Genomic DNA, 22,644 nt, shown 5'->3' on the forward strand with positions numbered 1-22,644 from the left:
ATAAAAGGGGAATAAAAAAGCATGTAGAGAAACAGATGGATTACAGTCAGTAATTGTAGAACTACAAAGTGCTTCTATATGGTGGAGCTGATAAAATGGACAGTGAGTGTAGAAACAAGGAGGTGGTTTTAATGTTATGGCTGATCGGTGTATACTCACCATGTATGCGTGGCTTTCCTCCGGGTATGAAAACGTGCCAGTAGGTGTAATTGCTGCTAATTTGCACCTGTATGTGTGAGTGAGTGGATAAATTAGTGTGTGATGCTTTGCGATGGTTTGACGCGCCCTGTCCAGGGTGTATTTTTGTCTTGAGCCCGGTGTTCGTGACACTGGACCCACGCTTGCCCTGTAATGCTGAATATCAATACAGGCAAATGAAGCGCATTTAAAAAAGCTTTAAAGCATTCTTGAAAAATGATGAGACCAACCTTTTTAAAAAGTAGATCCCGATGACCTGTTGAATGAAATAGTAGATCCCAAGCCACAGAAGTGTGGGCACCAGTTTTCCATTGGCTACGTTTTAACAAGACGTACCAAGAATGGCCTGTAGATGGCGCACTGTGGTCGTTTTTAAAAGCAAGCCAATTATGCCACCGAACTTAAATATGTACAATACTTTATAATGTATCAATTGTAACAGTGTCAAATAATAAAACATTATAAAAAATTATAAGTTTCTGTCAAAACAAAACAAAAAAGGTATGTAAACAAAACTGTTTGAGCGTAAATAGGGCGTTACTGACATTGTAACACGGACAGACTAGCCTTATGGTTGATGCTGCAACGAATTTTACCCTAATTTCATCTTTTCAGATTGCAAAATGATCATAATGTTTGTGTACTGGAGAATGTGGGCATCGATCCCACTACCTCTCGCATGCTAAGCGAGCGCTCTACCATTTGAGCTAATTCCCCTTACACAAAACTTTCCTTTACCCTTTGTAAATTGTAATGTACTAACAGTGTTAATGCTGCATTATAAAGTGAGGGTGCAACATGTTTAAGCTCACGTACTCTTTTCTATATTATGCGTTGCTTTTCATTAAAATGTTATGTGCATTTATATGTGGCAAAATAAAAAAATCCATAAAAATCAAATTGAGTTAGCAGAGAACCTTCAATTATTCTAAATGGTTCTTCAAGTAGAAACAGTTCTACCAAGAACACCTAAGAGAACCCTTAAGAAACACTTCTTAGTGCTACATACATCAGTTGTATTCCACACAGGTCAGCATGCGATGAAACTTTGCTCGAAACAGACATCGTTTTACTTTGTAACTGTATTCATATTATGCCATCTAGTGGACAATTGAATAGCCTACAACGAGCACAAATAGGGTTTGAGTTCTTAATGAATAATAATTAATCTTAATAAATAATCCAGTCAGTTAAAAACCCAACAAGAAGGCTGTACCTAATACACTCAGACTAGAGAAAACACACCCTAACATGCTAGTGCTGTTACAGTGCTAAGAATGGTCCACCCAAAAACATTATTTGGTCAGTTGGAGATCTCATATGGGGCTCCCTTTCTATTGATTTTTGGTTTACAGCCTAGTGACAAAGTGTACAGTGCAGCAGATGGGTTACAGTCAGTACATTTACAATACATAATAATGTGAAAAGATTAAGCAGTTTATGGGTTCGAATCCCACTTCTGACAGCTCATGATTTAAACAAATCTACTTCTTTAGAGGACACAGCCATCAGGGAATACAGTTTTCATCAAAGGGTGTACATGGTCTGCAACAATGCTGAGGTAGGTGGTATGTGTCAAAGTAACATCCACATGGATGCCAGGACCCAGGCTTTTGATCTCTGAGAAACTGAATCATGTATTCATCCTGATCTTGCTCTGTTTATTGTTGCAGCTCTGCTGGAGGGTTATTTTTTTGGTGTTTGTGGTGGTGGGGTCTTTGTTCCCATTTTGGTTTATTTAGTATATGATGTACTTTAAATCCATTTAAATATGTACTTAAATACTTAAATATCCATTTAAGTATGTTTATTCAGCGTCCATTTACATTGTTACAGCAGTATTTTATGACAAAAATGGAAATGTTCACATTATTTAAATGGATGTAAAGTACATCATTTACTAAATAAACCAAAATGGGAACAAAGACCCCACCACCACCACCACCACAAACACCAAGAAAATAACCCTCCAGCAGAGCTGCAACAAGAACAGGACAATCTCCTACAGGTCCAACAAAATCAAAGAAAAAATGCACTTCATAAAAGACCTCACATTGTTCGTCCTAAAGGCTAAGATCAAGGTTTTAAATAAACTGAGTCTGTGATGGTTTAAAAACAACGCATAATACAGAAAAGAGTACGTGAGCTTAAACACGTTGCACTCTCACTTTATAATGCAGCATCAACACTCTGTTAGTACATTACAATTTACAAATCCTAAAAGAAGGTTTTGTGTAAGGGGAATTAGCTCAAATGGTAGAGCGCTCGCTTAGCATGCGAGAGGTAGTGGGATCGATGCCCACATTCTCCAATGCTGAAACATTATGATCATTTAAAGGCAACACATAATATGAAAGTCGTTGCTCACTGAAACGCTGCATCAAACATTAGGTCAGTCTGTAAGTTCTACAGTGACAGTTATGCTCTATTTTTACTCAAATCGTTTGGTTTAAAGACATTTTTTGACTTGTTTAAATTGACAAATGTAGCGCCCCCTAGCACCCCTGGCTGTATTTGGAAAGCGCTCCCTGACTTCTTTTATTTGTTTAAGAAATCTCTTTCTTTGTGGTAATGTAAGGATTTAAAAGGGCCACTACTTATCAGTACTTACGATTATTTTATATTTAAGCTATACTCTTATTTAAACTGAAAAAACTACTTCAATTACCCTATATATATGTGGTACTAACCTTGCACAAAAAAAAACACCATTTACTAACACCATTTACAGTAGCTGTATTAACATTATCCCTGACTCACATACCAAACTTGTATACGTTAATAATACTTAAACAAATTAACTATTTACTCATTTACACAATCATTAATATGCATTTCAAACCCCAATATATTTTACAAAAATGTTAAAATACAGATTCACTCAAATTACCATCAGTAATATTCAAAACATTATCAATCTCTCCTAAGTTAGGTAAATAACTAACTAAAAAAAGGGTACCCAAAATTACCGTTGCAGGCCTGATCCAACCTAATAGTCCCAATCAGCACAGATCATGAAGTATATTTGGTCGGTTGTGGTGGAGCTGTCCACGTTCTTTGTTTACATGGATGAAACAGAAAAAATCCACCAGTCTTTTTCCTTTTGATCTTGGATGAAACAATCAGAGTTTATCCGATGCTTTTAATCCACTGTAATCATCACAGTTGCTGAGGAAGCGTACTGCCTTCAATGTCCATGCGCGAAACTCAAGAGACGAAGTTCACGGCTGATACAGCATAAACAATGTCACTAATCGACTGCAAGATGTTAATATAAGACTCACTGTCCGTTTGTCTTAATGCATCAAGAAAGATAAATCCTAAACAGGTGTTTTACCCGCTTACATGACACTTTTTTCTTCTTTTCCACCCACTTTCTCCCGCTCTTTTCCCGACCTGTGACAGTTCATGCTGATTGGCTTAAAAATAAATCAAGGGAGGGCTATACATACACTTTACTTTAAACAGCATAAAACAACCAGAACATTATTTACAGAACAAATAAGAACAACTTATTTACTAGTTATAAATTAACATAAACAAAATATTAGTTATGCCCAAATTTTAATTGGGCTACACAAACACACAATAACTTATAATTCTCCAATTTTGAAATGTCTCGGAGTTTTATCTGAAATGACTTTTTGTTAAAGTAGAGGTACGTGACTTTTTAATGGTTTTTCTTCTGGTGAAACTGCTTCATAGAAGATGAACAGCTGAAACTCACGACATTCCCTTTAAAATGCAGCATCAACCCTTAAGTCAGTCTATCAGTGGTACAAAGACAGTTTTGATTGGGTTTAGATCGTCCTAAAGGCTGCGATAAATAGAGTCTGTGATGGTTTAAAAGCAAGGTATAATACAGAAAAGAGTATGTGAGCTTAAACACTTTGCACTCTCACTTTATAATGCAGCATCAACGCTCTGATAGTACATTACAATTTACAAAAGGCTAAAGGGGGTTTTAAAGGTGCTTTAAAGGTGAAGGCTGTTGCTGTTTACACACAAAGAAAAACATCTCTGGAGGAGAATTTTGCACGATTGTTTTCCAGTCATTAAAATGTTATGTGCATTTATATGTGGCAAGAGAAAAAAAAATCCATAAAAATCAAATTGAGTTAGCAAAGAACCTTGAATTCTACTAAAGGGTTCTTCAAGTAGCAACAGTTCTACCAAGAACACAAAAAGAACCCTTAAGAAACACTTCTTAGTGCTACATACATCAGTTGTATTCTAGAGGTCAGCATGCGATGAAACTGTGATAGAAACAGACATCGTTTTACTTTATACCACAGTTAGTTCCGACCTTACAATCTGATTGGTTGAGAAGCGTTCTAACCGTGCTGATATTCGTGATAACAGCACAGCCTTTTCACACCACAACTGTATTACTCCGCTGACGCGTTGCCAGTAACGACAAGCTTCATGCACACAAACGCGCACGCAGGCGACACAGACCTTTTTCCCGATCGTAGTGTTAAACTTTATATTCGTTGTGGAACTACTTTTTGGCGGAAGGTATTGTCAATATTAAAGCATATTTATTATGAAATTCAGGGCTTCTTTGATTTATTTTCTTTCTTTATTTTGTAAAAACTGTTGTATAAAAGCAATAGAACACTTGAGGTCATGTGTTATCGCGAATAACATCACGGCTGCGACCGAATCACAGCCGTGATGTTATTCGCGATAACACACTCCCTCTCGTGTTCTATTGCTTGATTCTAACGCAATATTAACTGTATTCATATTATTCCATCTAATGGACGATTGAATAGCCTACAACAAGCACAAACAGGGTTTGAGTTCTTAATAAATAATCCAGTCAGTTAAAAACCCAAAAAGAAGGCTGTACCTAATACACATATACCAGGGAAAACACACCCTAACATGCTAGTGCCGTTACAGTGCTAACAATGGTCCACCCAAAAACATTATTTGGTCAGTTGGAGATCTCATATGGGGCTCCCTTTCTATTGATATATGGTTTACAGCCTAGTGACAAAGTGTACAGTGCAGCAAATGGGTTACAATCAGTATATTTACCATACATAATGATGTGAAAAGATTAAGCAGTTCGTACAAATGGTGGTGTCGATGGTACCCAAGCTAGTCAGGATGAGGTCTAAAACGCTAAGTTCAGGTCACAGTGTCCCATGAGGCGTGGGTTTGAATCCCACTTCTGACTGCTAGTGCTTTATACAAATTTATGTCTTTAACCCTCTAACATACATAACAATGTGAAAAGATTCAGCACTTTGTACAAATCTTTGGCCATGTGGGGGTGTTGTTGGTAATTGGCATTAGGACCTCGTAAGCATGTTAGGATGGCCGAGCGGTCTAAGGTGCTGCGTTCAGGTCGCAGTCTCCCCTGGAGGTGTGAGTTCGTATCCCACTTCTGACATCTCAAGCTTTATACAAAGTTACTTCTTCAGAGTCAACAGCCATCAGATAATACAGTTTGCATGAAAGGGTGTACATGGTCTGCAACAATGCTGAGGTAGGTGGTACGTGTCAAAGTAACATCCACATGGATGCCAGGACCTTGGTTTTTGATCTCTAAAAATGTGAGAAATTTAAACATGTATTCATCCTGATCATAAAGTATGTTTATTCAGCGTCTATTTACATTGTTACAGCTGTATTTTACAATTGAAATGTTCACATTATTTAAATGTATGTAAAGTACATTGTATACTAGCTGTTTACTTTTTTCCCTAAGTAAAAACTGTTATTACCTCAACATGTCATTACCGACACATAACTTCTTGTGATGGTAAAGACACTTAGTGATGGTAATAACAGGTTTTTAGTTTCACCATCACTATCTTATTAACTCTTTAATAATTAAAGCTAATTAAAGCTAAATAAGCATAATGGTTTTATTATACAAGGAAACATTAATTTTCACTGATTAGTCAATATGGCCCACAAGATATCAGCAGAGATCCAGTAAAATATCAGTAATTACATGAAAAAGAAAAGGTAAGTTTAAAGTAATATCACAACCTTCAAAATGGGAACAAGGGAGCATCGTAAGGGGAATTAGCTCAAATGGTAGAGCGCTCGCTTAGCATGTGAGAGGTAGCGGGATCGATGCCCGCATTCTCCAGTGCAGATACATTATGATTATTTAAGGGTATCATGTAATATGAAACTCGTTGCGGCATCGCTTAATGAAACGCAGCATCAAAAATTATGATCAGGATTTAAGTGAGTCTTTAAGGCAACAAAAAATATGTGGGTATTAATATCTAAAACTCAGTGCATTATTAGGCTACACATAAATATAGATTTAAACTGTCCTCTATTTACTACAGTCTGTTTGAAACAACTAGTTGGTGTGGAGAACATGTTACACACACAGAGCGCTATTATTTCAAGCTTATCAAGTACATGCTATTTCACTTAATAACATCTCACAAAGTACAAATTCTTCAACTTTCTAATTAAACCATGTTGTACGGGACATTTCCGCTCACCTAATGCAGTAATAAACAACTCTCCCAAACAGGGACTTGAACCCTGGACCCTCAGATTAAAAGTCTGATGCTCTACACTACACTACATCTAGTGTTCGATTGAATATCCTACAACCAGCACAAACAGGGTTTGAGTTATTAACAAATAATCCAGTCAGTTAAAAACCCAACAAGAAGGCTGTACCTAATACATTCATACCAGATAAAACACACCCTAACATGCTAGTGCCGTTACAGTGCTAAGAATGGTCCACCCAAAATCATTATTTGGTCAGTTGGAGTGCTCATATGGGGCTCCTTTTCTATTGATATATGATGTGGTGTCAACGGTACCCAAGCTAGTCAGGATGCGGTCTAAGGTGCTGCGATCTGTAACCCTCTACCATACATAATAATGTGAAAAGATACAACAGTTCATCCAAAGCTTAGTTCACGTGGGGGTGTTGTGGGATTGGTATTAGACCTTTGCAAGCAGGTCAGGATGGTTGAGTGGTCTAAGGTGCTGTGTTTAGTTTGCAGTCTCCCCTGGAGGTGTAGGTTTAAATTCCACTTTTAACATTTTACATTTACATTTTCTGCATTTAGCAGACGCTCTCATCCAGAGCGACTTACAGAAGTGCTTCCATAGTAAACATTTCATTTCTCAAGTTTTAGTAAACAACAGTCAAAGAACACAAATCTGCTGAAACCTGTTAGAAGTGTTTTTTTGTTAGTTTTTTTGGAAATGGAAAAAAAAATGTTAGTAAATAAGTACAAGTCAGCTTAAGTGTTTAGTAAAAAGGTGGGTTTTTAATCGTTTTTTAAAGACAGCAAGAGACTCAGATGTTCGGACAGACAGAGGAAGTTCATTCCACCACTTGGGTGCTAGAACAGAGAAGAGCCTTGATGCTTGTCTTCCTTTAGTCCTGGGTGGGGGCTCAAGTCGAGCGAGACTAGTGGCTCGGAGGTTGCGTGGTACAGAGCGGGGTTTGATTAGACCACGATGGTAGCTTGGGGCTGGTCCATTTTTGGCTTTGTAGGCAAGCATCAGTGTTTTAAACTGAATGTGTGCAGCTACAGCTCATGCTTTATACAAATTTACATCTTTAACCCTCTACCATACATAATAATGTGAAAAGATTTGTTTCAAGATTGTTTCAAAGTTATTGCATGTTTGTCAATTTAAAAAAATTAATAAAGGTCTTTAAACTAAACGATGAATGAAAATAGAGCGAAAACTGACCTCATTTTTGACGCAGCGTTTCAGTGAGCAATGACGAAACGATTCTTACATTACGTGTTGCCTTTAAACGATCATAATGTTTCTGCATTGGAGAATGCGGGCATCGATACCGCTATCTCTCACACGCGAAGCAAGCGCTCTACCAATTGAGCTAATTGCTCGTATAAAGAACTCGCCTTTACCCTTTGTAAATTGTAATGTACTAACAGATCATTGATGCTGCATTATAAAGTGGGGGTTCAACGTGTTTAAGCTCACGTACTCACGTTTATCGCAGCCTTTAGGACGAACTGAACCAAATTGTAACTTTGTACCACTGACAGACTGACTTAAGGGTTGATGCTGCATTATGTAAGAGCCAAAATAGTGCAGGATATACCAACTGTTTAGTGCAGAGCAATAACAAAGCAGCTCTGTGAAGCAAGAACTAAAATTATGATGGATGTCATTCAACATAAAATATGTAGGTATTAATATCTAAAACTCAGTGCATTATTAGGCTGCACATAAATATAGATTTAAACGGTCCTCTATTTACTACAGTCTGTTTAAAACAACTAGTTGGTGTGGAGAACATGTTACACATGCAGTGTGCAATTATTTCAAGCTTATCAAGTACATGCTATTTTACTTAGAAATATCTCACAAAGTACAAATTCTTCATCATTCTAAACAAAGCATGTAGTACGGGACATTACCGCTCACCTAATGCAGTAAGAAACAACTCACCCGAACAGGGACTTGAACCCTGGACCCTCAGATTAAAAGTCTGATGCTCTACCGACTGAGCTATCCGGGTTCCTGCCTTCTCTTTGACTTTCATTTAAAAACCAGTCTGAAGAAGAAAGTTCATCACCAACTCATGATGTTTACCAGTTTGGTGTAGCTTGTGCTCCATCACAAGTGTGGTGACTGCACTTGCAAACCTCTTTGACTTCTATTGGAAAATGCAGGTAGAAATTGCATACGTAGTTGCTCGTTTCGATCTGCCCCTTAAACAGTGGTAGCGTGGCCGAGCGGTCTAAGGCGCTGGATTAAGGATCCAGTCCCTTCGGGGGCGTGGGTTTGAATCCCACCACTGCCAACTCATGCTTTTCAACGCCGGCTCCATGTTTACCCACCCAATGCAACGTATACTCAATCACAATCCCAAGTGTGGCACATGCCCTTTTTGACCCATAACCTTCTTTTATGTAACTGTGCACACAAACCTTAACTTGGTGTACCTTTGTATTGTTGCTGTTATCTCTAGCATCACTCTGACTACATGCAACTATGATATAATAGGAAAAAAATTTACTCACCCAATAACTGTGTTTATATCTAAAATGGAACGCAGACACTGTGAAAACAGCATACGTTCTAAAGCCAATGAGCTTTTGAACAAGCTCAAACACACCGATGCACCACGAAGTCTTAAATTAAGCATACAGCACGATGGTTTAGCAGAAGAAATGTTGTAAGAAAGGAAGCCCTTAAATACTGACCGTCTTGTTGCTCTGCTTGCAAGCTTACTGTAACAAAAGAATGGTCGTGTATCTGATGGGTTAAGATTAGTCGCTACTCCAACAGTTCTTCACTGTGGCTGGTTAAATGCTGGAAATTACCGCTTACCTAATGCAATAGGAAGCAACTCACTCGAACAGGGACTTGAACCCTGGACCCTCAGATTAAATGTCTGATGCTCTACCGACTGACCTATCCGGGCTCTGCAACCTGCTTTAATCCTCACAAGAATGTGACTTAAATTACAAACTTTAACATATGTTGTCCTGTAGAACTTCAATTAATATACAATTTTTTTATTTCTGTTTTGGCTGTCTTGAAGGCGATTATATCAAGTTTTAGGTGAAGTATGTTGCTGCTTACACACACTAAAAAAAACATCTCAGGAGGAGAATTTTGCAGGTAGATTACAAACAGATTCCTTTCTTTCACCTTTTTCCGTTTTTCCTGTATCAATTGCACGATTGTTTTCCAGTCCTTAAATGTTATGTGCATTTATATGTGGCAAGAAAAAAAAATCCATAAAAATCTAATTGAGTTAGCAAAGAACCTTGAATTATACTAAAGAGTTCTTCAAGTAGAAACAGTTCTAGCAAAAACACAAAAAACCCTTAAGACTTCTTAGTCTTAGTTTTTTATTATTTCAAATGACATTAATAATTTGTAATCACTGATTTGTGAGATATCAGCAGTAGTAGATCATGTTTAACTGGTTTAATATTGTTTAAGCGCTGATTATCGGCTGTTTTTCCTGAGTATGTTGGGCGGTTTTCCATGCATTTTGGCGGACTTTGAGATGCGAAATCTGGCAACCCTGGTTGAAGCATTCATTCATATTTTGGAGCGATGTATGTTTGTATGCTAGTAGTTTGTATGCTAGCAAACTGCTGTATATTTACATTGACATTTTCTCTTCTGTCTAAACATTTTTGGAATTGGGTTTGTAAAAGTAAGCGATATTGTGGATAATATATTTAATGAGCTAAACTAACTGAGAGAAGCGCTAACGGTGGTGGAAGAGTCTAAAAGGGTTTGGAACATAGTCGTATCATCATAGCAGTACAACACAGTTTTGTCCGTAGCATCCGAAAATATCCAGAAGCTAATATACAAAAAACGTTTATTTTAATAAACTTACCTTAAACTTGTTAATAAAGTATGACTATAAAATCTAAACAAACACAGTATCCGCTGCTGCAGTCTCTACACAAACTTTTCTGCACTGAAATCTCAAGGACACATTTTATGGATATTACGGTAATGCACTGAAAACGCGTCCTACAGTCATGCAAGCACATACAACAGTGTGAGTTTACACTAATCAACCATAACATTAAAACCACCTCCTTGTTTCTACACTCACTGTCTATTTTATCAGCTCCACTTACCATATAGAAGCACTTTAAAGTTCTACAATTATTGACAGGACCACCACAGAGCAGGTATTATTTAGGTGGAGGATCATTCTCAGCACTGCAGTGACACTGACATGGTGGTGGTGTGTTAGTGTGTGTTGTGCTGGCATGAGTGGATCTGACACAGCAGCGCTGCTGGAGTTTTTAAATACCGTGTCCACTCACTGTCCACTCTATTAGACACTCCTACCTAGTTGGTCCACCTTGTAGATGTAAAGTCCGAAACGATCAGTCATCTATCGCTGCTGTTTGAGTTGGTCATCTTCTAGACCTTCATCAGTGGTCATAGGACGCTTCCCACTGGGTGCTGATGGCTGGATGTTTTTGGTTGGTGGACTATTCTCAGTCCAGCAGCGCTGCTGTGTCTTATCCAGTCATTCCAGCACAACACACACTAACACACCACCACCTGAATTTCCTGCATAAATTTGTAATAAAATATTTTCTGCCTTACTCAGCTCTCTGCTTCCTTGTATAGAAATAGGCTAAAAACAGGGGGCAGTTAGTCCTGCTTGCCACAACAAAGGACATTGGATAAATGTTTTGTTTAGAAAGGGTTAAAATTGCTGTACATTTCTGTAATCTTTATAAACTGAAGTTACGACTCATATTGAACAAAACTGATCTCTTACTTTGCTTATTTCCATAAAACGTGAAATATGACATGGCAGCCATTTTTAAAAGAAAGTTCATGAGCTGCTTGCCACACACCCACAAATGTGACATTACTAAAAAGCTCAGGATGTACTCTATAAAATACAGTAGTACTCAAATGGATTGCATAAACGGTGCTTGAGTTAGAGATCTCAGACACGTCAAGTCAAATTTATTTATATAGCGCTTTTTACAATGAACATTGTCTCAAAGCAACTTTACAAAATCCAGGACCAACAGACCAAAAACCCCTATTGAGCAAGCCGAGGGCGACTGTGGCAGGGAAAAACTCAGGAAGAAACCTTGATAGGAACCAGACTCAGCAGGGACCCGTCCTTCTTGGGTGGCCTGGAGGATATTTTAAATAAATAGGATTTACACAAATCATACAAACACAAAATAAAATTGAACTGAAAGTTGTAACTAGCAAAAAAATAATGTAAGTTCTTCATTGTTCAGTCCAGTCTGTGATAAAGTCCGTTTTAAGTTCTGGACATTTTTGGTGCAAACACGCCAGGTTACCGTCACATCTAGTAGGAGCAGCATTATTGGCACTGCAGTCTCGACTTGCAGTCTTTAACTTCGAGAGGGTGAACAGGTTTCCGTCAGAGCCACCTCGGGTTAAAACAACAGAAGATGTTGTTACAATGTGAAATCGTTAAGAGTAAAATATCAGAGAGTTTTACAGGTTTAGACTCCAGCACCCCTAACTATTACAGCATAACTAGGTTTGCTTGTTTAGTTTGAAAAGACCAATCAAAAGCCTGAGTAAATAAATATGTTTTCAATCTAGACTTGAACATAGAGACTGTGTCCGAGTTCTGACAGCGGATCTCCCTAAGTTTGAAGCAGATCTGTGATGGAAATGTTGTGTTTCAATAAACAATAGTCATCAGGAGCAATTTTGTAAATTTGGGGTTTGCCTCCACCTAGTGGACATTTTCAGAAATGCAATTTATTACAGGTTAGAACATAACATTAAAACAACCTCCTTGTTTCTAGACTCACTGTCCATTTTATCAGCTCCGCTTACCATATTGAAGCACTTTGTAGTTCTACAATTACTGACTGTAGTCCATCTGTTTCTCTACATAATTTTAAAACCTGGAGAACGCGGGCATCGATCTCACTACCTCTCACATGCTAAGCGAGCGCTCCACAATTTGAGCTAATTCCCCTTATGAAGGGGAATTACCATTTACCATTTGTAAATTGTAATGTACTAACAGAGCATTGATGCTGCATTATGTAAGGGCCACAATAGTGCAGGATATACCAACTGTTTAGTGCAGTGCAATAACAAAGCAGCTCTGTGAAGCAAGAACTGAAATTATAATGCATGTTATTCAACATAAAATATGTGGGTATTAATATCTAAAACTCAGTGCATTATTAGGCTGCACATACATACATATTTAAACTGTCCTCTTTTTACTACAATCTGTTTGAAACAGCTGGACGTACAACTAGATGGTGTGGAGAACATGTTACACATACAGTGTGCTATTATTTCAAGCTGATCAAGTACATGCTATTTCACTTACAAACGTCTCACAAAGTACAAATTCCTTCATCATTCTAAACAAACCACGTAGTACGGGACATTAACGCTTACCTAATGCAGTAGGAAGCAACTTGCCTGAACAGGGACTTGAACCCTGGACCAACAGATTAAAAGTCTGAGGCTTTACCGACTGAGCTATCCGGGCTCTGCAACCTGCTTTAATCCTCACAAGGACGTGACTTGAATTACAAACGTTAACATACGTTGTCCTGTAAAACTTCAATTCATATAAAAAGGTTTTATACCTGTTTCGACTCTTTTGAAGTCACTTAATACACTATATTGCCAAAAGTACTCACTAGTCAGCATGGCCGAGCTGTCTAATGTGCTGTGTTCAGGTCACAGTCTCCCTTGGAGGTGTGGGTTCGAATCCCACTTCTGACAGCGCATGCTATATACAAATTTACAACTTTAACTCCCTACCATACATAACAATCTGAAAAGATATAGTTTCAGTGAGCAATGACGCATTGACTTTCGTATTACGTGATGCCATTAAATTATCACAATGTCTGTACACTAGAGAATGCGGGCATAGATCCCTCTACCTCTCGCGTGTTAAGCAAGCGCTCTACCATTTAAGCTAATTCCCCTTACGAAGGACCCTTTGTAAATGGTCATGTACTAACAGAGTGTTGATGCTGCATTATGTAAGGGCCACAATAGTGCAGGATATACCAACTGTTTAATGTAGTGCAATTACTACAGTCTGTTTGAAACAGCTTGGCATACAACAAGTTGGGGTGGAGAACATGTTGCACATACAGTGTATCACAAAAGTGAGTACACCCCTCACATTTCTGCAGATATTTAAGTATATCTTTTTATGGGACAACACTGACAAAATGACACTTTGACACAATGAAAAGTAGTCTGTGTGCAGCTTATATAACAGTGTAAATTTATTCTTCCCTCAAAATAACTCAATATAGCTGCTCAGGTGGCGCAGCGGTAAAAAGAAACGCGCTACAACCAGGGCTGTATTCTGAGAGCGTGGTATCGAATCCAGCCTTGCTTTACTGGTTCGAAGCTGAGTGGCTATATGAGCAACGATTGGCCGGTTGCTCATGTGGGGGGTGGGACAAAGAACCGGATGTGGGTCTCTCTCTGTCAGAATGCGATTGCGTTCTCTGCCGGCTGATTGGAGGCGCTTACACGGAGATGAGAGAGGGTGCCCTTAGAGTGTGTCTCTCCGCATGCAACGCTAGGTGGCGCCAAACTCATCAATGTGTGGGTGGCAAAGATGCATCTGGCTGCTGCTCGTGTTTCGGAGGGGATACGGGTTAGCTTCAATCACCTCCATCAGGGCAGGGTTCGGCATAGACAGAGAGGAAGCACGATGCTAATTGAACAATTGGATGCGCTAAAAGGGGAGAAAAAGGGGTAAAAATTTAAGAAAAATAATAATAATAACTTAATATACAGCCATTAATGTCTAAACCACCGGCAACAAAAGTGAGTACACCCCTAAGAGACTACACCCCTAAATGTCCAAATTGAGCACTGCTTGTCATTTTCCCTCCAAAATGTCATGTGATTTGTTAGTGTTACTAGGTCTCAGGTGTGCATAGGGAGCAGGTGTGTTCAATTTAGTAGTACAGCTCTCACACTCTCTCATACTGGTCACTGAAAGTTCCAACATGGCACCTCATGGCAAAGAACTCTCTGAGGATCTTAAAAGACGAATTGTTGCGCTACATGAAGATGGCCAAGGCTACAAGAAGATTGCCAACACCCTGAAACTGAGCTGCAGCACAGTGGCCAAGATCATCCAGCGTTTTAAAAGAGCAGGGTCCACTCAGAACAGACCTCGCGTTGGTCGTCCAAAGAAGCTGAGTGCACGTGCTCAGCATCACATCCAACTGCTGTCTTTGAAAGATAGGTGCAGGAGTGCTGTCAGCATTGCTGCAGAGATTGAAAAGGTGGGGGGTCAGCCTGTCAGTGCTCAGACCATACGCCGCACACTACATCAAATTGGTCTGCATGGCTGTCACCCCAGAAGGAAGCCTCTTCTGAAGTCTCTACACAAGAAAGCCCGCAAACAGTTTGCTGAAGACATGTCAACAAAGGACATGGATTACTGGAACCATGTCTTATGGTCTGATGAGACCAAGATTAATTTGTTTGGTTCAGATGGTCTCAAGCATGTGTGGCGGCAATCAGGTGAGGAGTACAAAGATACGTGTGTCATGCCTACAGTCAAGCATGGTGGTGGGAATGCCATGGTCTGGGGCTGCATGAGTGCAGCAGGTGTTGGGGAGTTACATTTCATTGAGGGACACATGAACTCCAATATGTACTGTGAAATACTGAAGCAGAGCATGATCCCCTCCCTCCGGAAACTGGGTAACAGGGCAGTGTTCCAGCATGATAATGACCCCAAACACACCTCTAAGACGACCACTGCTTTATTGAAGAAGCTGAGGGTAAAGGTGATGGACTGGCCAAGCATGTCTCCAGACCTAAACCCAATAGAACATCTTTGGGGCATCCTCAAGCGGAAGGTGGAGGAGCGCAAAGTCTCGAATATCCGCCAGCTCCGTGATGTCGTCATGGAGCAGTGGAAAAGCATTCCAGTGGCAACCTGTGAAGCTCTGGTAAACTCCATGCCCAGAAGAGTTAAGGCAGTTTTGGGAAATAATGGTGGCCACACAAAATATTGACACTTCAGGAACTTTCACTAAGGGGTGTACTCACTTTTGTTGCCGGTGGTTTAGACATTAATGGCTGTATATTGAGTTATTTTGAGGGAAGAATACATTTACACTGTTATATAAGCTGCACACAGACTACTTTTCATTGTGTCAAAGTGTCATTTTGTCAGTGTTGTCCCATGAAAAGATATACTTAAATATCTGCAGAAATGTGAGGGGTGTACTCACTTTTGTGATACACTGTACAAGGTGCTATTATTTCAAGCTGATCAAGTACATGCTATTTCACTTAGAAATATCTCACAAAGTACAAATTCTTCAACTTTCTGAATAAACCATGTAGTAAAGGAAATTACCACTTACCTAATGCAGTAAGAAACAACTCGCCCGAACATGAACCCTGGACCCTCAGATTAAAGTCTGATGCTCTACCGACTGAGCTATCCGGGCTGTAGAGATCCGTGCTATCTCTCTTGAAGGCGATTATATAAAGTTTTAGGTGAAGTATGTTGCTGCTTACACACACAAAGAAAAACATCTCGGGAGGAGAATTTTGCAGGTAAATTACAAACAGATTCCTTTCTTTCACTTTTTTCCTTTTTTCCTGTATCAATTGCACGATTGTTTTCCAGTCATTAAAATGTTATGTGCATTTATATGTGGCAAGAGAAAAAAAAATCCATAAAACTCAAATTGAGTTAGCAAAGAACCTTAAATTATACTAAAGAGTTCTTCAAGTAGAAACAGTTCTACCAAGAACACAAAAAGAACCCTTAAGAAACACTTCTTAGTGCTACATACATTAGTTGTATTCTAGAGGTCAGCATGCGATGAAACTGTGATAGAAACAGACATCGTTTTACTTTATACAACAGTTAGTTCCGACCTTACAATCTGATTGGTTGAGAAGTGATATTCGTGATAACAGCACAGCCTTTTCACACCACAACTGTATTACTTCGCTGACGCGTTGCCAGTAACAACAAGCTTCATGCACACAAACGCGCACGCAGGCGACACAGACCTTTTTCCCGATCGCGTTTTAAATCCGTTATCTGATATACAATCTAGCGCACTGTGTAGGGAACATAAATCAGTTGTCTAATTCACTGTCTAGTGCACTATGTAGGGAACATGAATCCGTGATCTGATACACAATCTAGTGCACTATGTAGGGAACATTAATGTGTTTGTAACGCGAACAGTTAGTTTAATAGCCCAGTTAGCAGCTCCTAAAAGTTCTGTTATCACCAATATCCTTTGGTGTGTGCAAGAGGTTTTTTATTTATTTTTTTCCTTCGGAGGTTCTTGCCTTTTTCTTCTTGTTGTTCTTACCTCCCTGAAATGAGTTTTTGCAACTTGGGATGTCTGCTTTGTAGTGTTAAACTTTATATTCGTTGTGGAACTACTTTTTGGCAGAAGGTATTGTCAATATTAAAGCATATTTATTATGAAATTCAGGGCTTCTTTGATTTATTTTTTTTCTTTATTTTGTAAAAACTGTTGTATAAAAGCAATAGAACACTTGAGGTCATGTGTTATCGCAAATAACATCACGGCTGCGACCGAATCACAGCCGTGATGTTATTCGCGATAACACACTCCCTCTCGTGTTCTATTGCTTGATTCTAACGCAAAATTAACTGTATTCATAATATGCCATCTGATGGACGATTGAATAGCCTACAACAAGCACAAACAGGGTTTGAGTTCTTAATAAATAATCCAGTCAGTTAAAAACCCAAAAAGAAGGCTGTACCTAATACACTCATACCAGAGAAAACACACCCTAACATGCTAGTGCCGTTACAGTGCTAACAATAGTCCACCCAAAAACATTATTTGGTCAGTTGGAGATCTCATATGGGGCTCCCTTTCTATTGATATATGATTTACAACCTAGTGACAAAGTGTACAGTGCAGCAAATGGGTTACAATCAGTACATTTACCATACATAATAATGTGAAAAGATTAAGCAGTTCGTACAAATGGTGGTGTCGATGGTACCCAAGCTAGTCAGGATGAGGTCTAAAACGCTAAGTTCAGGTCACAGTGTCCCATGAGGCGTGGGTTTGAATCCCACTTCTGACTGCTAGTGCTTTATACAAATTTATGTCTTTAACCTTCTAACATACTGTATATATATATATACTGTACATAATAATGTGAAAAGATTCAGCACTTTGTACAAATCTTTGGCCATGTGGGGGTGTTGTTGGTAATTGGCATTAGGACCTTACAAGCGTGTCAGGATGGCCGAGCGGTCTAAGGCGCTGTGTTCAGGTCGCAGTCTCCCCTGGAGGTGTGGGTTCGAATCCCACTTCTGACATCTCATGCTTTATGCAAGTTTACTTCTTCAGAGGACACAGCCATCAGGGAATACAGTTTGCATGAACTGGGTGTACATGGTCTGCAACAATGCTGAGGTAGGTGGTACGTGTCAAAGTAACATCCGCATGGATGCCAGGACCCAGGCTTTTGATCTCTAAAAGTGTGAGAAATTTAAACATGTATTCATCCTGATCATAAAGTATGTTTATCAGCGTCTATTTACATTGTTACAGCAGTATTTTACAACTGAAATGTTAACATTATTTAAATGTATGTAAAGTACATTGTATACTAGCTGTTTACTTTTTTCCTAAGTAAAAACTGTCATTACCTCAACATGTCATTACCAACACATAACTTCTTGTGATGGTAAAGACACTTAGTGACGGTAATAACAGGTTTTTAGTTTCACCATCACTATCTTATTAACTCTTTAATAATTAAAGCTAAATAAAGCTAAATAAGCATAATGGTTTTATTATACAAGGAAACATTAATTTTCACTGATTAGTCAATATGGCCCACAAGATATCAGCAGAGATCCAGTAAAATATCAGTAATTACATGAAAATTTACCCCTTTTTCAGCGCATCCAATTGTTCAATTAGCATCGTGCTTCCTCTCTGTCTATGCCGAACCCTGCTCTGACGGAGGTGATTGAAGCTAACCCGTATCCCCTCCGAAACACGAGCAGCAGCCAGATGCATCTTTGCCACCCACACATTGCGGAGAGACACACCCTAAGGGCACCCCCTCCCATCTTTGTGTAAGCGCCTCCAATCAGCCGGCAGAGAACGCAATCGCATTCTGACAGAGAGAGACCCACATCCGGTTCTTTGTCCCACCCCCCACATGAGCAACCGGCCAATTGTTGCTCATATAGCCACTCAGCTTCGAACCAGTAAAGCAAGGCTGGATTCGATACGACGCTTCTCAGAATCCAGCCCTGGTTGCAGCGCGTTTCTTTTTACCGCTGCGCCACCTGAGCGGCAAGAAAAGGTAAGTTTAAAGTAATATCACAACCTCCAAAATGGGAACAAAGGTGCATCGTAAGGGGAATTAGCTCAAATGGTAGAGCGCTCGCTTAGCATGTGAGAGGTAGTGGGGTCGATGCCTGCATTCTCCAGTGCAGATACATTATGATTATTTAAGGGTTTCATGTAATATGAAACTCGTTGCGGCATCGCTTAATCGCAGCTTCAAAAATTAGATCAGGATTTAAGTGAGTCTTTAAGGCAACAAAAAATATGTGGGTATTAATATCTAAAACTCAGCGCATTATTAGGCTACACATAAATTTACATTTTCAGCATTTAGCAGACACTTTTATCCAAAGCAACTTACACAATGAGCAATTGAGGGTTAAGGGCCTTGCTCAGGGACCCAACAGTAGCAACTTGGTGGTGGCGGGGCTTGAACCGGCAACCTTCTGTTTACTAGTCCAGTACCTTAATCACTGAGCTATCACTGGCCCAGTGATAAATATAAGTATAGATAAATATATAAATATAAATATAGATTTAAACTGTCCTCTATTTACTACAGTCTGTTTGAAACAACTAGTTGGTGTGGAGAACATGTTACACACACAGAGTGCTATTATTTCAAGCTTATCAAGTACATGGTATTTCACTTAATAACATCTCACAAAGTACAAATTCTTCAACTTTCTAATTAAACCATGAAGTGCGGGACATTACCGCTCACCTAATGCAGTAATAAACAACTCGCCCAAAGAGGGACTTGAACCCTGGACCCTCAGATTAAAAGTCTGATGCTCTACCGACTGAGCTACCCGGGATCTGCAAATTGCTTTAACCCTCACAAGGATGTGACTTGAATTACAAACTTTAACATACGTTGTCCTGTAGAACAGTTCCAGCAAGAACACAAAAAAAAAAACCCTTAAGAAACACTTCTTAGTACTACATACATTAGTTGTATTCCACACAGGTCAGCATGCGACATCGTTTTACTTTCTAACTGTATTCATATTATGCCATCTATATTACGGTGGCCCGCTGAGTTAAAACACAATAACATTTACAAAACAAACAAAAGCTGACATGTCAACAACAATAAGGAAAAACGCGAATATATTAAGAGACAACACAAATTCTTTAAAGTGGAACGCAATTACATTAAGGGAGAACACAACGAAATTAAGGAAACACGAATACACACTACACTACATCTAGTGGTCGATTGAATAGCCTACAACCAGCACAAACAGGGTTTGAGTTATTAACACATAATCCAGTCAGTTAAAAACCCAACAAGAAGGCTGTACCTAATACACTCATACCAGAGAAAACACACCCTAACATGCTAGTGCCGTTACAGTGCTAAGAATGGTCCACCCAAAATCATTATTTGGTCAGTTGGAGTGCTCATATGGGGCTCCCTTTCTATTGATATATGATGTGGTGTCAACGGTACCCAAGCAAGTCAGGATGCGGTCTAAGGTGCTGCGTTCAGGTCACAGTCTCTCATTGAGGCGTGGGTTTGAATCTCACTTCTGACAGCTCATGCTTTATACAAATTTACATCTTTAACCCTCTACCATACATAATAATATGAAAAGATACTTCTAACATTTTACATTTACATTTTCTGCATTTAGCAGACGCTCTCATCCAGAGCGACTTACAGAAGTGCTTCCATAGTAAACATTTCATTTCTCAAGTTTTAGTAAACAACAGTCAAAGAACACAAATCTGCTGAAACATGTTAGAACCAAAGTGTTTTTTTTGGGGGGTTTTTTTGGAAATGGAAAAAAAATGTTAGTAAATAAGTACAAGTCAGCTTAAGTGCTTAGTAAAAAGGTGGGTTTTTAATCATTTTTTAAAGACAGCAAGAGACTCAGATGTTCGGACAGACAGAGGAAGTTCATTCCACCACTTGGGTGCTAGAACAGAGAAGAGCCTTGATGCTTGTCTTCCTTTAGTCCTGGGTGGGGGCTCAAGTCGAGTGAGACTAGTGGCTCGGAGGTTGCGTGGTACAGAGCGGGGTTTGATTAGACCGCGATGGTAGCTTGGGGCTGGTCCATTTTTGGCTTTGTAGGCGAGCATCAGTGTTTTAAACTGAATGCGTGCAGCTACAGCTCATGCTTTATACAAATTTACATCTTTAACCCTCTACCATACATAATAATGTGAAAAGATTTGTTTCAAGATTGTTTCAAAGTTATTGCATGTTTGTCAATTAAAAAAATTAATAAAGGTCTTTAAACTAAACGATGAATAAAAATAGAGCGTAAACTGACCGCATTTTTGACGCAGCGTTTCAGTGAGCAATGACGAAACAAGTCTTACATTACGTGTTGCCTTTAAACGATCATAATGTTTCTGCATTGGAGAATGCGGGCATCGATCCCAATACCTCTCGCACGCGAAGCAAGCGCTCTACCAATTGAGCTAATTCCCCTTATAACGAATTCTCCTTTACCCTTTGTAAATTGTAATGTACTAACAGATCATTGATGCTGCATTATAAAGTGGGGGTTCAACGTGTTTAAGCTCACGTACTCACATTTATCGCAGCCTTTAGGACGAACTGAACCAAATCGTAACTTTGTACCACTGACAGACTGTCTTAAGGGTTGATGCTGCATTATGTAGGGGCCAAAATAGTGCAGGATATACCAACTGTTTAGTGCAGTGCAATAACAGAGCAGCTCTGTGAAGCAAGAACTAAAATTATGATGCATGTCATTCAACATAAAATACGTGGGTATTAATATCTAAAACTCAGTGCATTATTAGGCTGCACATAAATATAGATTTAAACGGTCCTCTATTTACTACAGTCTGTTTAAAACAACTAGTTGGTATGGAGAACATGTTACACACACAGAGTGCTATTATTTCAAGCTTATCAAGTACATGCTATTTTACTTAGAAATATCTCACAAAGTACAAATTCTTCATCATTCTAAACAAAGCACGTAGTACGGGACATTACCGCTCACCTAATGCAGTAAGAAACAACTCGCCCGAACAGGGACTTGAACGCTGGACCCTCAGATTAAAAGTCTGATGCTCTACCGACTGAGCTATCACAAGTGTGGCAATTGCACTTGCAACCTCTTTGACTTCTATTGGAAAATGCAGGTAGAAATTGCATACGTAGTTGCTCGTTTCGATCGGCATCTTAACTAGTGGTAGCGTGGCCGAGTGGTCTAAGGCGCTGGGGGGCGTGGGTTCGAGTCCCACCACTGCCAACTCATGCTTTTCATCTTTAAAAGAAAGTTCGTGAGCTGCAATCAAATGGATTGCATAAACGGTGCTTGAGTTAGAGATCTCAGACACATGTCAAGTCAAATTTATTTATATAGCGCTTTTTACAATGAACATTGTCTCAAAGCAACTTTACAAAATCCAGGACCAACGGACCAAAAACCCCTATTGAGCAAGCCGAGGGCGACTGTGGCAGGGAAAAACTCAGGAAGAAACCTTGAGAGGAACCAGACTCACCAGGGTCCCGTCCTTCTTGGGTGGCTTGGAGGATACTTTAAATTAATAGGATTTACACAAATCATACAAACACAAAATTAAATTGAACTGAAAGTTGTAACTAGCAAAAAAATAATGTAAGTTCTTCATTGTTCAGTTCAGT

At 39.2% G+C, this 22,644-nt stretch overlaps 5 non-coding genes across 5 annotated transcripts; 3 read left to right on the top strand and 2 right to left on the bottom strand.

Annotated features, from left to right (window-relative positions):
* Positions 1 to 842: 842 nt before the first annotated feature.
* On the bottom strand, positions 843 to 915 carry trnaa-agc (transfer RNA alanine (anticodon AGC)). The gene has a single exon. It is a non-coding gene; the product is annotated as a tRNA-Ala (tRNA).
* Positions 916 to 2,436: 1,521 nt separating this feature from the next.
* trnaa-agc (transfer RNA alanine (anticodon AGC)) lies at positions 2,437 to 2,509 on the top strand. The gene has a single exon. It is a non-coding gene; the product is annotated as a tRNA-Ala (tRNA).
* A 6,119-nt stretch (positions 2,510 to 8,628) lies between these two features.
* trnak-uuu (transfer RNA lysine (anticodon UUU)) lies at positions 8,629 to 8,701 on the bottom strand. The gene has a single exon. It is a non-coding gene; the product is annotated as a tRNA-Lys (tRNA).
* A 203-nt stretch (positions 8,702 to 8,904) lies between these two features.
* Positions 8,905 to 8,986, top strand: trnal-aag (transfer RNA leucine (anticodon AAG)). Its single transcript has one exon. It is a non-coding gene; the product is annotated as a tRNA-Leu (tRNA).
* An 8,956-nt stretch (positions 8,987 to 17,942) lies between these two features.
* On the top strand, positions 17,943 to 18,025 carry trnal-cag (transfer RNA leucine (anticodon CAG)). The gene has a single exon. It is a non-coding gene; the product is annotated as a tRNA-Leu (tRNA).
* The last annotated feature ends 4,619 nt before the right edge of the window (positions 18,026 to 22,644 follow it).

Source organism: Trichomycterus rosablanca, unplaced genomic scaffold (genome assembly GCF_030014385.1).
Source record: "Trichomycterus rosablanca isolate fTriRos1 unplaced genomic scaffold, fTriRos1.hap1 scaffold_307, whole genome shotgun sequence".
NCBI classification, from domain to species: Eukaryota; Metazoa; Chordata; class Actinopteri; order Siluriformes; family Trichomycteridae; genus Trichomycterus; species Trichomycterus rosablanca.